The following is an 18,113-nucleotide window of genomic DNA, read 5'->3' as shown; positions in this document are numbered from 1 at the left end:
TATCTGTGTGTCCTGACAGCCTGAAGAAGAAAACAAATCCTTTTCCACATTGAAGCATACACAGTCTTCAACCACACACGCACGCACGGTTAGAGCTACAAGGACTTTGCCACACCAATCTCAGACCTGGAACTCGTTGTTCTGAGACACTCTCAATACTCATTTACATCAACGGTGCCAGGTCTCACAGGGCTGGATGAATTCTGAGTAACTGTGTTCATAGTCTTTAAGACTGCAGACCTTTATTAGTCTCCTAGAGAAGCCAGCAGAAAGTAGCAGCATAGATTTAGGAACAGGTTTCCATATTCCTTATTTAAATTTTGATTAATTGCATATATCCAATGTTTGGAGTAATCAAATGCCTGCATAGGAGGATCCAGAAGAAAGACATTCTTTCTGAGGACAAATTAACACTTGCAGCTCTGTCAGCGTTCCTGCTTTTTAGGAGCTTAGGCCTAAGATGCAAATAAACCAAGCATTATCTGAAGAACAGAATAATGCAGGTCAAGGACTTGGAGGATACTGTTAATTAGTTCCCAGCAGAAGCTGAGACTGATAAAGCTGCTGAAAAATGAAAGTTCTTTCATAATTATCAAGTTGTTCAAGACACATACCAAGACCACCTACTCTTCAAAACTGCATCTCTATGTTACAATCAGAGAGAGGTTTGACACTGCTTTGAACAGTGCTTTCTGTCAGCGCACAGATTTACACTTGACTAAATTTCTTACCAGCTGTCTCATTTTACCAGTTTTTCTTGTTCACCAAACCCCTCTCTTCATATGAAGAATGCCAACTTTATCAAGTGGAAAAGCCAAACAGTCTTGGCAAAATTACAGTATTCTTGTGCAGACTCTCAGGTAAGTTTTCAACTAAGAATGCAGGGATAAAATAAAATATATCCTGATTTTACCAAGGAAAGGGGTAGTTGCTGCTTAGCACTGTCCAACCTCAAAAGATCAGAGCTTCAAAAAGGGCATTCCTCAACCAATAGCAGTGTCTGTACTTGTCATTAGCTGTTAGATAGGCTATGGCACATAGCTACAATCAGGGTTCAGACTTCGTTGAGATGGACCACTAACTGTGTAAAGATAAAAAAGCTGTAATGGGACACCTTTTCAGCAACAGCAGCAACACAGTTCTGCACTGGCTCTCCTTGGTTTGATAGACTACTGGAATTCTTAGTGGCAAAAGAAATAAAATGAAAGGGTTGATATATAGCAGCAGAGTAGTACAGGAGATCCAGGCACACGGTAAGCTGAGCTGCAGCTTTACAAAAAACTTTCTGTGGTGCTACACGGCATAACATCAACATCCACAGTGGGGTGGGGTTTAGGGTACACTTGGTCAGATGTAATTACAGATCAACCGGTTCAGGAGCAATGATATTTCAAGCACAGCTAAGATGCTCATCGTAGCAACCACAAAGCTAAATGCTCAGTATGCATTTTAATTTTGCCAGCTGTGCTCTTTAGTGGTACATGAAATGTTTAAATTCAAGATAAGATCACACCAGCATAAAGAGGCAGTATGCACTTAAAGATTTTGGGTTGGTTTTTTTTAATGTATGAGAAGCTGACAACATATCAACTGGCAAACAGCAGTAATAACATCCACAGTCCAAGAAGAAACAATGGAACAATTATTTGAAAACAGAAAGTAGAGCCTCCATCTACTGATTTTGTATCTTCAAGCTTCCTCACTTCAGATACATGACTTGATGTACCAATAGCTTTTCACTCCAGTAAGTTGTGCTTGGCTGTTGACAAACCCTCGACTTTCCAAATCCAGTAGGATTTATAGCAGTTCACTACTACTCTAAATAGATCTCTTGCCATGTTTCCAAGAAAAGCCCAAAGAAACCTGCTATATATCACCGTCACTATTATTATTATTCAAAGCTCTCTTTATTTGACAGGCTGCATCTCCTTCCCAGTTCCTCCACACAAGCTGATTGTTTGAAGCTTCATACCACATTTTGCTATTTGCTAAAGGCCTCTCCATGCATTTTAAATGGACAGAAGATGAAAGATGTGCTGTCTCTTACCCTTAGTAACTACTGGGGTAGTTAGGACAGGATAGGATGCCCTCGGGGAGTCTAAAACACATATTTTGAAAGAGGATAAATGTTCCTGAGCTGCCAGAGATGGCCTGAGCAGACATACAGCAAGACTGCTGACTATAGCACTTGAAAGTATATTCTTAACACCACAAGTAGCTACTATACTCTTCAGACTTATTTTCCAAAGGTGTAAGGAGAAGCCACTACTGTTAGTTTTCTTCTATTCCTGAAGTGGTCAGCTACTCAAGAAAGCTGAAGTCAACTTCACTCATCAATCTCTGAGTAATGTAAGAGTATTTAGGGTCAGTACATCTCCTGCTAGTGTCAGCAGGCACAAGATTTTGCCCTTTATGTCATGGTCTTTTTGTTGTCCGTTTTTAGCATCACACCTATAACCAAGGATATCTTTTTCCAGAAAGCTTTTAAAAAAACTTCTTTATACAAATAGATTACAAACCCTTCTAGCTAATTCATATGAACAGGCCATTTATTTGAGCTTGTTCTTCTCTTCGCTTGTTCTTCTCTTCTAGTATGAATATCATCAGATTTGCTAATACTAATACAATAACTAAGTTATCACATCATCAAAGAGAAAAGTATCTGTCTGGTTTACAATCTTTTTTAATACCCTAGGGAAAAAGAGTCTGATGAAAACATACCCATTGAAAATTATAATAGTGAGAATATTATTTTTCTATTAATGTAAGTAATTTACTATCATTCACAAAATACTATGAATGACAACCTAGCTGTATAGCTACCAGCTTGCTTTTTTACATTTCATTTACAGTAGCTTTCACAATTTTTTTATTTCATGACTTAATGGAAAACTGTCTATGACAGATTCTTTCAGCTTAGTATACACAGTCAATAGTCTCTGAATAGATTAGGCACAAGTCATTGCTAACAGAGGATATCAAAGGAACACACATTCAAGGTGGTTCATAGAAGTTGCCTATTAAATAGTTAATAAAGATACAGTCTGAGAAGTCACCATGAAAAATACTTGTGTAATGTGAATAAGACAATTAAATCACAGGTTTATACACCTACCTTATGTTTATAAATGAGGTAATCTTTCTTAAAAAACTTTATGTGAAGAGAACTATCTATATTGTTTCAGACTAAAAATCTCAGTTATCCACCTAAATTTTTATCCAGCTGTGCCATGAGACTGCTCACCTCAGGATATTACAGTTTGTGGACTGCAGACATTAAAAGACTCTCCTGCCTAGTGCATAATGAAACTACTGAAATCCAAAAGCCTCACTGAAGGTAGCATCCACTCTAACCTTCCACTGACTGCAAAAGAACCCAGCATAACCTTGAGAAGTTAGTATCCTGAAGGCTTTTAGTGGCAGACATTCATTGGTCTGAAGAAAGATTTTGAAATATTTTCCTTCCCTTACCATTATTTAGAGATGAGATTATAACTCTGTCCTAACCTGAAAATAAGGTGGCATAGCAAGAACCATATTCCCAAAAAACAACGTATCTGCAGAAATGTATTTATGACTAGTTCTATTTAAACTGAATGTAGCCAGAGAATCAGTGGTGACCCATAATTAAGCTGAGGCACTGAACTTTTTACGCTACAGGGCAATGACTTTCCATATCAATATGTTGAATTGGATTGCTCGCAACCTTTCAACTAGGTCACAGGAGTACACAGAAAGGACAATTCTCTTAAGGTGCCAGACTAGCATTCAGGAGATGAGAACACCATGTCTGGTGATGCCATGATTTGATATAGACTCCTGGTTAAGCCTGTTAACCTCTCAGCATCACTATTTATAAAAGAAGGATAACACTTCCTAGAGTCAGAAGGAAGTTGCAACACATCAATCAATATTTGTAATATCTTCAAATAGTGACATTTTCTTTATTTTCTGTTCACTATCCACCTAGACCATAACTGGAAGCTGTAATCTCACTACTTCTTTCAGCTGGGTGTTGAACCAGTAAGACAGCTCAGAAGTCTCCTCTTTGTCTTTCTAGCATCATTTGGTGACTAAGACAGAAATTCTTAAAGCACTATTAACTAAGTGGCATTTGCAAGTGAAAACACAACAGCAAATACAAAAGTACTGAGCCATAACAGCACCTAATCTCCTACTTTAGGTATCTATTCTCCCTGTCCTTCTGCTAATCTTACTGTCCTGTAACTTCATTTAACTCAAAAGGATTTCTTAGGTGAAGATGGTGACAGTGCAAAAAATCTAGCACTTGGTCTCTTGCAAAAAGTTGTTTCCATGAGCAATCAGCTGGGCAGAAAGCAGTAGAAACTACTCAGAAAACAACTATAGTTTTTCCTAATATCTCTACCCTTTCATGATTTTATTTAGCTTCACCTAAACTTATGGCTTTTGCTGCCCAAGCACAGGATTACTGCATTACAAAAATGACTAGGCTACTGCCATTTCGTACAACCTATTGTGAAAAATTAAATGTAAATTAAGCCTTTATATAGTCAGCTTTTATCCTAACCAAATTCAGGGGTTTTTTTCCTTCTGCAACAGCTTTTATTACATAAAATAACAGTGCAATAACAACAACACATTAACAAAGGTTTGTGATAGGTTTCAGCACATGTATTTTCTGGAAAGAAAAAAAAAAAAAAGAGAAGACTGATGCAACACAGAGGGCAACATTGTAAGCCCTAGTGTTCTCTTATTTAAGCATATAAAATACTTCTACCTACAAGCAGGTAAAGGAATTGATTTAATAAATATGTCATACACATTTTAAAGATTTAGTCTGTTTCAACTCATAGTGGTAAAACTAAAGAAAACAAAAAAATCCATCCCTTGAGCAGTTATTCCAGTGTGAAAGTGCTCTACAACATTCTACAACTAGAATCTGGACAGAAAAACCCATTTCATTAAAAAAAGAAAATCAGTACAAGGACACATTTGAAGTTAGCGATTACTCCCTACTAAAGCAAAAACTGGGTCATTAGAGCATTAACAGATCCCCAGTGACAATATAGTACCCTTGGTTATTTAGCTAGTCTTAATTAAAGGAATAGCGTGGCTCCCTAAATCAGAAACTCTATTCAAAGTTTCTCCTCCAACAAAGAACATTCACTAGCACTTTCTCCCAGGATATTTCTGACCAACTTATGACTACATCCTATACTGCAGGGCTGTAGTCCTTTAACCATTTTAGTAAAGCAATATACCACCACAACAAATAAATGTCCAGATTAGGCCCAGAGACTACAATACCAATCTACTAAGATATTCAGTATCTACAAGCCAGAGTTCTCAATGTAACAGGCTTTGATCTGTTAGGAAATAAGAACTCAAACTCACATACACTTTTTCCAGCTCTTCCTGAAAAAAACAGTTTCACATCTTGTCAGATTACAAAACCAAGTCTGCTACCTGCTTTTTCCAACGCAAGTTTGCAGAATTCTGCTGAAAATTTACCTGCACAGTACTTCCTAACAAAGCCAATGATGTCTCCGAAGGCTTTCCAGCTACAGCTGCCTCTGGTGCTCACACACCTGGAAAAACAAAGGAAATAATGCTTCACTGCATGGACCATGTGGCCCCAATTACTTGAACTGCTTGAAGAAAGGGAATCAAGGAGCAATCTACCACTTGTCCTGACCCATCTGTACCCAAGACCTTGTGGGTTTTCAGTTACTTCTATCTTCTACCATGTAAAAGTGTGGAGGCAACATATCATTTACCTCTATTACTTTTTTTGACCGTTTCTATTTCCAGCTCATAGCCTGCTTAGAGTAGTAGCTCTAGGCAGGCAAGAGGTCTATAATCCTAGATGCTTTTATTTGTTTTTTTGTAAGTGTTGTACCATTTATTTCAAAAGCATCTTAATTCCTGTAATTTATGACTGGTGAAAAACATAGATAGTGACAATTCAGACCTCCATGGGATGACTCTGCTTTTTATTTAATTTAAAGAAAAGTCAGGTCAGGCTATGTTCCCAAAGCCATATACTCAATATACAAGGAAACAGATGGTTTTGATTTTAATCAGCATTGCACTTCAAACATGCTGTCACCTAATCCCATCTGAGTATGTAGTCACACTGAGTAAGGGAGCCACACTTAAGGAAGAGCAATGCTGCACGGAAATCTTCTGTACTGCTTCAGGCCATGGTTTTGAGGTATTTTACAGTAGTACAAAAACTACAAAGTTAAACTATCGGTACTTTAAAAAGCATGAAATTCTCTCCAAATTACTTACTTCCTTCTCGGGTTATAGGATAATGTCCACCACTGCCCTTACTTCCAGTAAATAACAAGTCAAGTGCTCTTTTCTGAGCTCTGTAATAAAAAAATCACCATGAAGAGCAGAGCCAGGTTCTGCCCAGTGCTCAGGTGAGTAATGGTGGTGTCACCGTGAGAGCTGCACCATATGCAGACCTTGCAGACGTGCTTTCTAACCTCCCCCTTGCTGTAAAGCCACAGGGCAGCTTTAAATAAAACCTTCTTTCAAGTCCTGCTGGTACATTTAGGGGAGTCTGGATTCACCAGAAATGTATAGCCATCCTGCCTTTCCTCACATATTTGACGTTCATCGTGTCACCACACATGTGGCACCTGAAGCCCGGGCAGACTCTGGTAACGGCACTTCAGGGAGAAAATGGCTGCGCCAGCACCTTACCAGCGAGGAGCCCCCCTGTACCTGGAGATGTCCTCCTACAGTAAACAGGGGACCTGGCATTTAGCCCCTGGCATGGCACCACAATAGCTTTCCAACAGGGAGGACGTTTTTCTGTTTGCGCAAAAAAAAAAAAAAAATCCACAGCGGAGCTGAGGACTCGGCCTCAGAGCAGGAGAAGGAGCTGGAGCACGTCGGACATATCCACCGCAGGGTGTGCTGCGGGACTGGGATTTCCTGCGTTTCGTGAGGGACTGAAGAAACCAAATACCTCTGTTTCTGCCAGGATGCCCCAACACAAGTTTTCTTCCACCTGAAACTGAAGCTGGAGCAGCCAGGCCCGTGCCTCCCTCAGATGGGGGAGGAGGGCGGGCGGCGGGTGCACGGCCAGACCACGCGCGGGGCAGGCAGCACCGGCCGGCCCGAGGAGGAACACGGGGGACGGGGCTGGGGCGTGGGCGAGGGGGGCGAAGGCTGGAGGGCGGCAGCTGCAGGACCGGTGTCTCAGAAGGGGCCTGCACGCGGGGACGGTGGTGCACAAAGGCCTGAGCTGGGACACCAAGCATGGCAGCCGTGAGCACGGCAAGCTGGTTGCAGGGACCACGGCCAGATGCTGGTGAACAAAATCCTCGGACAGCCCCGCTGCTCGCTCCAGCTAGCAGGCAGGCCAGTAGCAAATGGCAGGGTTTCTAAAATTTACAATCCTTTCTCTTTTTTTTTTTTTATTAAAAACACATTAAATCTCCAGTTGTCTGGCACTGAAGTTGCCCTTACTTGATGCAGAAAAATTCTTGCAATTGCCTTGAAATATCCATTCACCATAAGCTTGCAGAAGGCTTGCCCTCTCTGGCAAATGAAGCTTTACTACGGAACAACAACATATAAACAGCTTGATTTCAAAGAGAGCTCTTGATGCAATAAAATAAACAGAAATGAGGTATTATGCAAAGCAACTGTCTTACTGCCTGTTCCCATAGCTCTGTTGGTTGTTCACAGCTCACTCCCTCTAACAGATGTTTCATGCTGTATGTCAAGCCTGAGCCTTTACATCTGCAGCCACAGTTCATGAAATCAGCTAATTCAATCACACGGTGAGATCTGCTGCTTCATGGCTGCAGCAACTTCTGCAGTCTAACCTTTGTGTGCAATAGCTGCTTGGGAAGTGAAATCGAATCCTCCCCTCACCGAAGTTGACATTGGATGATGCTACAGTAAAAGGTACTTTTATCTTGCCTTGTTTTGGTTTTTTTAAAATTTTTATTACATCATTTTCTCTGTTTTGAATGATCCCTTAAAAAAAAAACAACAAACAAAGACTAGCAAGCAACTTTCCAATCTATTTCCCATCCCCAAAGAACAGAGTCAACATATTCTTACTATTAGTAAAGAATCTGAAAATGCACTCAGTGATCACAAGTTGCCACTATCACATTGTTCATATCCATTTTTTCCTTCAGTAAAAACCAAATTTTTTTTCACTGCTGAGACCACTCTCCCGATTCCTCTTATGGTATGGAGCGAGTCTTGCCTTCATACTACTCTAGCATGCAGACCTTCAGTGACTCCTTTTCCCAAAAAAAAATTCTTCCACTTTGATGTAAGAACTTCACAAGGTCTCTAAAGTCCTCGCATATATAAAACTTCCTACCAGAATGAAGTTCTTGTGACCTGAGCCTTCCAAGCTGACAAAAGGCACTCTGAGATTTGTGGAACAAAGACTTCCCAATTAGTGTACCTTGACTATTGTGTTCAAAGATAAAAGTGTTGTTTTATCAAAAGCTGAGTCCACCAAAAGTCGTGCCCTTATGCAATAAGCATGTACAATAAACACATTCCATAGTGTATGATATTACAAACTTAGAAAAATTACAAGTATACATACATTAGTGATCTGAATAAAGACAGGTCAGCTGGACCTGAGCTACATTTGCTTCTTGCAAAGGTTACAAGTGAATGTCGCCTTAACTACATCTGCATTGCATTAAGGCAAAACTCCAAATTACTGAAAGAAGAAACAGAGGGGAATCATTCAGATTTAAAGTGGTTCCTGAAGGGCAGGATTGTCATAAAAACTGGGTTGCAAGATCTACAAATTGCCCAATGGCAGAACTTAGTCTAAAAATAATAAAAAGATGGATCTACCAACAAAACACCCTCTAATTCTAATTAAAGGCTGGGTTGATTTTCTATACAACCAGAAATTTCAGCAGAAGGCCCAAGTGGCAAAGCAAGGAGCTGTTAATGAATTAAAAGGCAAAAAAAGAAAACATACAAGAAGCAGAAACAACGACAGGCAACAAAGGAGTAGTATAAAAACATTGCTTAGGCAATTAGAGATGGTATCGGGAAAGACAGAGCCCAGTTGGAGCTCAAGCTGCTGAGGGGCATAAGGGCTAAAAGGAGAAGAATTCTGTAAGCTTGCTAGTAGCAAACTGAGGTTCAAAGGAAATGTGAAGCTGTTGTCGAATGGGGGAAGACAACCTGGTGGCAGACAATATAGTGAAGGCTGAAATACTCAGTGATTTTTTTGCCTCAGTCTTCAAAAAGTTTCCAGACCTCCATACACACCTGCACACTTTGAGAAAGGAGGAAATGCAAAAGTAGGAGGGTTAAGGACTATTTAGAGAAACTGGTTATATTCATGTCTACAGGGGTAGATGGGACCCACAGAAGGATGGTGAAAAAGCTGGGTGATGGGATTGTGAAGCCACATCATCCTCAGAACATGTGATGATCAGGGAGGTCCATGGAAAGGGGCTAAATGTTACAGTCATCTTTAAGAAGGGTGCAGAGGAAGATCTGAGGAACTAAATGCTGACCAGCTTCAACTCAGTCCCTAGAAAGACCATGCAGCACATCTCCTTAGGATCCATTTCCAAAAAAAAATAAAGGAAAAGAAGGCAGTGAGGAAAAGTGTGGATTTACAAAGGGCAGATCAGCCCTGACCAATCTGATTGCTTTCCCTAATGAAATGACTTGCTAGGTGGACATGGGAGGATCAGTGAATATGATATACAGCCCTCGATGACTCCACACACCAAAGCCACCAATTTTTTGTAAAATCATTGTAAAAACTTCTCCCACAATACCTACAAATCACAAGTACCTTTCCTCAGCTGCAGAGACACCTGTGGCTGCTCCAGCCTTCCAAGATCATTTATTTGCTGCTCTTTCTTGACATTTTGGAGAATCTCCTTGCTCAGGTTTGCCTGTTTTAGCTGTTTCATGTCATGGAACAGCTGCCAGCTGAGTATTCTGCAGAACTGCTTAACTCAATTTGTACACCACCTAGGACAGTGATTATGTGCGATGATCCTCTTGTTCCCTGGACTAATAATTCCTTGTATATTCCATGGGTTTTTTTCTGAATTAGTAAATGAACCTGGAGTTATCAGAAGCATTCATTCAATGCTAAAAATCCTAACTTAACAAATTTTCTTCTGGATATTTTACACCTCCAAGATAATTGTCATCTTACATTAGTTCCAGCTGGGTGAATGTTTTGGACAAGTCTTTGGCCAGACACATATATACAACACATCTCATTTCCTTTAGTCAATCACATCCTGCTTTGCTCTTTTTACAGATAAAAAAGAAACAAAAGCATGCAAATCAGTGCCCATGTATTTAGTTTCTGCTTATTTTGTATTCTTTTCAGAAGATGAAGATCAAAAGATGATCATTCTGCTGAATTCCCTCTCTTGTGTTTATTTGTGCACATTCTATCTTACAAGTTCACCTTTTTAAAAGAAGATGCTTTGTTACAGTTAGGGGAGTTTCAGCTTATTCCATTAAAATATTTTAAATCAGTTCTTTGTAGCTCTTCTTTCTAGATTATTTCTTAAAACATCAAAAATGCTTCTGACAGGTTGTTGACTTTAGAAGGAAAGAAAATATTGCTGTGTTTTTCTAAGTGAAGGTGAATTTAAGTCAAATTCTACACTGATTGGGCCCACATTTATACGGATGTAAAAGAGGGATAATCAAAGACACCTGATTACACCAGTAATCAGCATAATAGAAACCAGAATCAGGACAGAAGCCTCATGCATCTACTGCCCTCTCGAGGTTTGCCAAAGGTAATGCCAACAATTAAAATACTCCCTCTTGCTGGGAAGCTGCGAATCCATATTATTTTCTCTGTAGCTGGCCTACTCCTGCAATCCTACAAAACCACGGAATTGCAGCCAAAGCGTGGCAGGGCTTACCTGTTAACATTAAGTCCTGATATTCATCTCAGAAGATAACATCTTCCTTTAACCAAAGCTCTGATCCAGCAGGGCATTAGCACGCACATTTGATCCACACACAGCAAAGTAACAACTTATTCCATTGGGATCAAATTTGCAAAAGCAAATTATTCCACTTCTTTATGAGATTGGAGGAAGAAACTGTAAAAGTATTCTTTGCTTCTTGTAAGGATATGGAAACTGTCAATTGCAATGTGCAACACAGTATTTCAAGTAATACATATTTTTAATATATATTTCCATCGGCAAATAAGACAGTTGTGTCCAAGATTAACACGTTGCAGAACTCTGACTAAAACAGATGTCCTTTTTATTCTGTTCAGCTTAATTCTAAGTTATTTTGGGCCCTGCTTAGAGTGGCATTATGTCATACATTACCAAATATATCATCACAAAAAATAAATCTAGACTTATTTATACACATTGCTTAACTAGGACAAAGGATGTTTTTCATTCAGATGCAACTGACCTACTCTGAGGACCTGTCACTTTATGGATTGCAGATATTTACACACAGGGAACAATTTAATTTTTGTTTAAACTGCATTCACTCCACTGATGAAGATGGATTTAGCCCTTGAAAATGTCCTGCCCACATGTTATCTTTTCAGTTAAAATCATCTCTCAGGAAATATCCTCTACGTGTTTATAGACGTAGTTTTGCACAGTGCCACAAAGACAGAGACTGACACGGGGAGCAGAGTGCCCTCAGTCCATCTCCTGCAGTTTATGGGACTATTTCCATTTGGGCTACAATTCTGTTGGATAACAAGTAGCCTGTGCAAGGACCTGTCTTTAAATTTGTAAATTTTCAACTCCTTTTTAAGTCAAAAAAAGCCATCTAGACAAGGTCCTGGGCAACCAGCTCTAGGTGGCCCTGCTTGAACAGACGGATTGGACAAGATGACCTCCAGAGGTCCCTTCCAACCTTCAAGCTTTCTGTGATTCTGTGAAAAGTAACATAGACAGTAATGGGACTCCCTATCCTGCAGTCTTGGTAGATCACATGCAATTATGAAATCCGTCTCATTTTCTGCAGTTATCTATCAGGGTTGTATTCTTGCTTTCTCAAGGAAAATTCATTCATATCCCTTAGGCAGAAAGAGGTTTTAGGTTATTAAGTCACTTAAACAATCACTTCAGTTTGGAAGGCGCAGCCATCAGTTTGTGCATCTGTGCTCAAAAGCATCCTGTCGACATGTGACTAACACATCTGATAAGTACAAAGAAAAGCCATTACAATTATTGCCAAAGGAAAGGAAGTAATAACAGAACATTTATGAGCTAAAATTTCAGCACAACCATCTTTTTCATTTCAGTAAGCCAAATTATAAAAATAGCAATCACAGTGTACTTGGCTTGATTTACCTTTGATGGGCCAAACATCAGAAAATAGAATTGAGTAAAGATCTGTTTGCCTTGAACATACTGGATAACCTATTCTGCAAAGGCTGCAGTAGTCTGCTGTTCCACTGATCCATTGCACAGCTTTGCTTCTGGGGCATTTTTGCCTTCCTTGGAAACAGCCACTAACCACCACTTGCTCTAGGATGCCAAACTGGTGCTCATAATCAAATGAAAGCTCCAGGGTGTCTTGCTAGTATTTGGGGTTAAGTTAGCTTCCTGTTTGGAAGCTGGCAAGGATTTTTCTGCTCCGATTAGATTGGCAGGGCTTACCAATGTACTGCAGTTCACCAGGCCAATTTCCTCCCATCAGCTGGTGTCGTGGTTTAACTCCAGCCGGCAACTAAGCACCACACAGCCACTCGCTCGCTTCCCCCCAGTGGGATGGGGAAGAGAATTGGAAGGGTAAAAGTGAGAAAACTCATGGGTTGAGATAAATACAGTTTAACAGGTAAAGCAAAAGCCACATGCAGAAGCAAAGCAAAATAAAGAATTCGTTCAGCACTTCCCATCGGCCGGCAGGTGTTCAGCCATCTCCAGGGCTCCATCACGTATAAAGGTTACTTGGGAAGACAAAACACCTTAACGAGGAACATCACCCCCCTTCCTTCTTCTTCCCCCAGCTTTATATGCTGAGCATGACGTCATATGGTCTGGAATATCCCTTGGGTCAGCTGGGGTCAGCTGTCCCGGCTGTGTCCTCTCCCAACATCTTGTGCACCCCCAGCCTGCTCACTGGTGGGGTGGGATGAGGAGCAGAAAAGGCCTTGACTCTGTGTAAGCACAGCTCAACAATAACTGAAACATCCCTGAATTATTAACACTGTTTTCAGCACAAATCCAAAACATAGCCCCATACTAGCTACTATGAAGAAAATTAACTTTATCCCAGCCAAAACCAGCACACCTGGGCATTGCACACAAATTTCATCTTGGGTTTTCATGAGAAAAATATTAGTTCTGCAATAGATGTTAAAATGTCTCCTGTGGCTGACAGCTCATTCACAGAGGAAACGGCACAAAGTAGACCCACCAGAGCAAAGTGTCTGTTACCCAAATACAGTTGTGGGGGATTAGCTCTGTTGGCAGTCTCTCTTTTCCAGACCTGTCTTTACTCCAGTGAAAAAAACACTGTATCTTCTGCAAACAGTTTTAGCTTCAAACAGTCTGTGATAAAATCCTCATTTTCTAAAGGACAAAACATATATTCTGTTAAGTTCTGTAACAAGTTAGCTCTCTCATTTTCTGCTTTTACAGGGATAAAAATGGAATACAATTCCATTGTTTGGTTCAGCGCCATCATTTAAAGGGTGTCATCTCCATTTACCTTCTCCTCCTGCAGGGGAGTGGGAACAAGTCTGAAATGAGAAGTTATATCTTCTCATGCTGTAGGACTGCTCACATCACAGTGCTGGAGCCATGCGGGCTATTTTTTCCCCTCAGTGCAGTGTGTAAATACCTAGCGTGGGAGGATAGACTACAGCAACTTGCATGGGAGGGTCACATTTTGATGCTAACTACACTGGCAGCATTGCTTGAAACCATGAGCTCCTCAGCAGCTAATAGTCCCAGCTTGGCCCTTTGACTGCCGCCCTGGCTGGCTGTCAGTGCCTCTCCATACAGCCTGTCTTTCACATCTGCTCTTGGACAAACAGGAGGGGGACTCAGCAGCTGGGCTTCCATGCAGACAGCGACTGTGGCAACAAGAAGAGATCTGAGGGTCATTCATGGCTCTTTTAGCTGTTTCATGGCACACCAGAAAAATGCAGCAAGTAGTATTTTGCCCACCTATGAAGTTCCTGTGTGTTTTCTGGAAAAATTCAATACAAGTCCTTCTAAAAAGCAGTGCTAACAAAAATACGCTTGCTCCAGGATGAATAAAGATCAGCACTGCTACAAACCACTTATAACTCTACTTCATTAGCCAGGTGTGACATGTCTGCAGATTAGGATAGCACAATTTAAACTGTTCACGTTTCAATTAGTAATTCGAGTCATCCTGTAATGCTGACATATCTAGCAGGAAAATAAAAGGAAAAAAACCAAATCCCTTTCCTGTGGTAGCATTCTCTTCAGATTATACAGGATAGGGTCTTAAAAGGTTCACATCAATTCAGAGCCAAGGCTCAACCATGTCTGTGCTGCTACAGAAAACAGTGAAATAGGTACCAGCCCCCTGTATGCAGCTGAAAAGGAGCTCACAGTTGAATCCTAGAAATGTAACCTCCTCTTCTTTGGTACTTCATTAATTACATGAGCTACTTCATACCAATCTAGTGTCACCTAAACTTTTCAGGGTCTCCACCTAGCTTCGATTTTTCACACGTGGCTATGCTCCCTTGCTGAACTTTTATAAATAACCTATAAAAGCCATACAGTTCCACGTGCTATCTGTAGACTACGAACTGTGGCCCATGAGTCACTGGCACCTCTCCTGGGGTTGAAAGGTTGGCAACCGCACAGAGGTGAGCTCTAACCTAGAAGGAAGTGCATGTTCAGGGACCTCAGAGGCCATTCCACATTATTTTGACCCCACTTCAACAACCATTATTGTTCCAAGTTACTCTGATAGCATAATTTATATGCATGCTTTGAAAGTGGCTAATCCCTTGAGTGGTTGTCTGTTCCTAACATCAGGGAAAAGAGGATAAAATTACAGGGCTGACATGCCTGGGCTTTGTGAGACACCTTTTTCTAATAAGGTATATTGGTCTTTGGCCATTCTCTAGCCAGAGAAACACCCCCTGAACGTGCACAGTTCCAATGCATCAAGCTGAGCACAGACCACGACACAACACATGTAGTTCTCCCTGAGAAAGGCAAAGGACAGCCTTTTGCTCGTTCCACACACATTAACTTCCAAGCAAACTCTTACCCCACTTCATGGCAAGTATACCACACAGCTGATGACCTCCAGGCAGTCATGGAAGAGGATGGAAAGACACACATGATGGACAATCTGCAGGTGTTGGAAAGCCTCCATTGTTCAAGTATGCAGTGATTATTTCGCTTCATTTTTGCCAAAAATCAATTTATGGACATTGATTTAATTGTTTATCTTTTAGCATTGCAGTCCTTTCTTTGGACAAAACCTTACACTATTAGGCACAGTCTGCCATTTTAAACAAGATTTTACATTGAATTCAGAGCAGAGCAACAGCTTCATTAATTTTTCCATCTGTTCTGTTCAGGCTTGTTGGTTTTCATGTAACATTTAACTTTTCTAAGAACCCAAAATGCAAAAGCTAAACTGAGCTCAATTCTATTGTGCTTCACAATCTAACAGGGGGATAATATAGTTGTTTGCCTCAGATTTGGTAGAAGAACAGGATAGGCTCCTGGTCACTGTTCATCAACTATAATTTTTAACTGAGGAAAAGAGGAAATATTGGGAAATGCAATTTTCCAAACACACCACTGTGTGTTGGAGGCAGCCATGACACCACTCATCAGTGTCATAGTCTCACAGATCAAGCTATGAGGTTCTAGGAATTTGACAGTGTTTGTATTTCTAGGCAAATCCACGTGCCTTTAATCAACTTAACTTCAACTTTTGGTTGAGCTTGTTAAATCTGCGTCTAAAGCTGGTACCTTGTGAGTTATCCCATCCAAGCAGCAGATGATAGTCTAAACTTAACAATCCACTACCTTTTCCCAAGTAAGAGGAAAGCAAATTATTGACAGTTGGTATAAAAAAAAAAAAAAAAAAACCACAGAAAAGATGAAATAAACAGAGTAGCTAAAAAAAATCCTCAACTCTCCAAAAAAGGAGATCCTGAAGCTGTAACGTAACATGGATTCAACTACTGTAAAGTACTTCCAAAGGTTCTTAACATACCATCTGGGGCAGTCCCAGACCTGTGAAGTGGGGGGGGAGAGGCCAAGCCAGGGCATTTACCACAGCAGCTCACAGACAGCAAATCAAACAGCAAAGGCTTGCTGTCTCACCAGTGAAAGAGCAAAGCACTATCGGGACACTCCGACCTTCTTTCCAGCATACTTACATCTCTGTGTGGACAGCAAGGAGTCTGGTTTTGAGGTGCAGTCAGAAAGACTTTGAGGTTTTTATATGTATAAATATGGAACTATCATCCACATTTTGGTTGATGGCCTCTACTGCTCTAAATAGCTCATTCCGAAATAAGAGCTTAAACACCATTTCTTTTCCTGTATGATGGGCAGCTCTCACACTTACAAGGTCCAGCAAACTTTTACCTAATCTTTAATATGCTAGCAGGAAGAGCTTTGTGTTGTGGGCTGGTCTAAACACATAGATGGCGTGTGCACATAATACATGGACAGGACTGTAAGTACAGGACTTAAGGCAATGAAAAGATAAGAAAAATTTAGATGCTTGTGTAGCCCATAAAGCCTAGAAAGCTGTCCAGAGAAAAAGGCAGCGGGCTAGAAATAAACACCTTATAGATCAAGCACTATGCAAGGACTGCCAATCACAATGTGCTTTTCCATACAATGTCCTAACACCAGCAACAAGAGTATCTAAGATCATAAACAGCTGTTACATTGCCATGAGTCTCCATCTGATTTCATGATCCTGGCAAAACAGTAACTTCAGAGTCACCTACATTGCTCTCCAAGACAAATGTACTTCCCAGATGGCAATGCTTCAGGCACGTATGTGTCCAGTCAGGAAATTTATATCGAGAACAGATTTTGTTAATTAAATTTAACCTGACTGCTTGCTCCACTACCTCTGACTGACCATGGATAATTTTCGGTCTTTAACTTCCCAGTCCTTAACAGAACACCCAGCAATGGTTTTATCCCCTGTCCTGCAGAAGGCTACTTCTTCCAAGTCTAAGGCCTTGTGTTTTTCACAAGGAGATCTGACCAACTCCTCCTCCAATTTCCAATCTGTGTTCAGGCAAGACCAAATATTTAAAGAAATCATTGCAAAGCCCGCTATCATAGTTAAATAGGTCAACCCTTGTGATAAGACGGCTGTGTCTCATGGATATTGCACAGATTGGTAGCATCTCTTCACCAAGAAACCTAGTAACACAGATGCTAGCAAGGACAGCAAATAGCAGCAATTTATCTTTTTTAAACCACTTTCTCCTGTAGCACAACCCTACAACATATTATTTTGATTTTAAAGGTTGATCCACTCTCAGTTGTAACAAACAGCTTACTTCCCCTGGTGTAGCTCATCTGACTGATGTAAATGTGCAAGACATATTAGATCAAGCAGATGAATGACATGTTAACGAGTTACCAGGACTGGATGGCCTTCACCCAGGAGTTCTGAAGACAGTGAGACATCGAAGGGCCGAGGTGCCAGTGAACGTGTGTAACTATCATTACAGATATTCACTGTGCCAGATGACTGGCAGACTGCTGCCCACATCACTTGTCCACAAAAAGGGCTGTTGAGAGAATCCTGCAAGTTACAGACTGGTAATTCTGATCTCTATCCCTGGTAAGATGGTAGAGGCTGTAATGAAGAGCAAGACTTATGAGCCTATGGATAGACATGGGCTTTTGGGAAAGAGTCAGTGTGCTTCCTATGAAGGAAAATCCTGTCTCACTAACCACTCAGAGTCTTTGGAAGACGTGACTAAGTAGGAGGATAAAGGTAATACATCAGACATACTTGAATTTTCAAAAAGTCTTTGACAATGTTACATACTTGAAGTTACAAAAGAAGTTAATGTTGCCGAGAAATTGGATAAAAGAACCTGTTACAAGGTGAAAGCTGGCTAAAGGGCAGAAAGGAAAACACAGAAAAAAACATCCATTATCATG

Source organism: Buteo buteo, chromosome 6 (assembly GCF_964188355.1).
Source record: "Buteo buteo chromosome 6, bButBut1.hap1.1, whole genome shotgun sequence".
In the NCBI taxonomy this organism is placed as follows: Eukaryota; Metazoa; Chordata; class Aves; order Accipitriformes; family Accipitridae; genus Buteo; species Buteo buteo.
Note: the sequence above shows the minus strand (reverse complement) of the source record.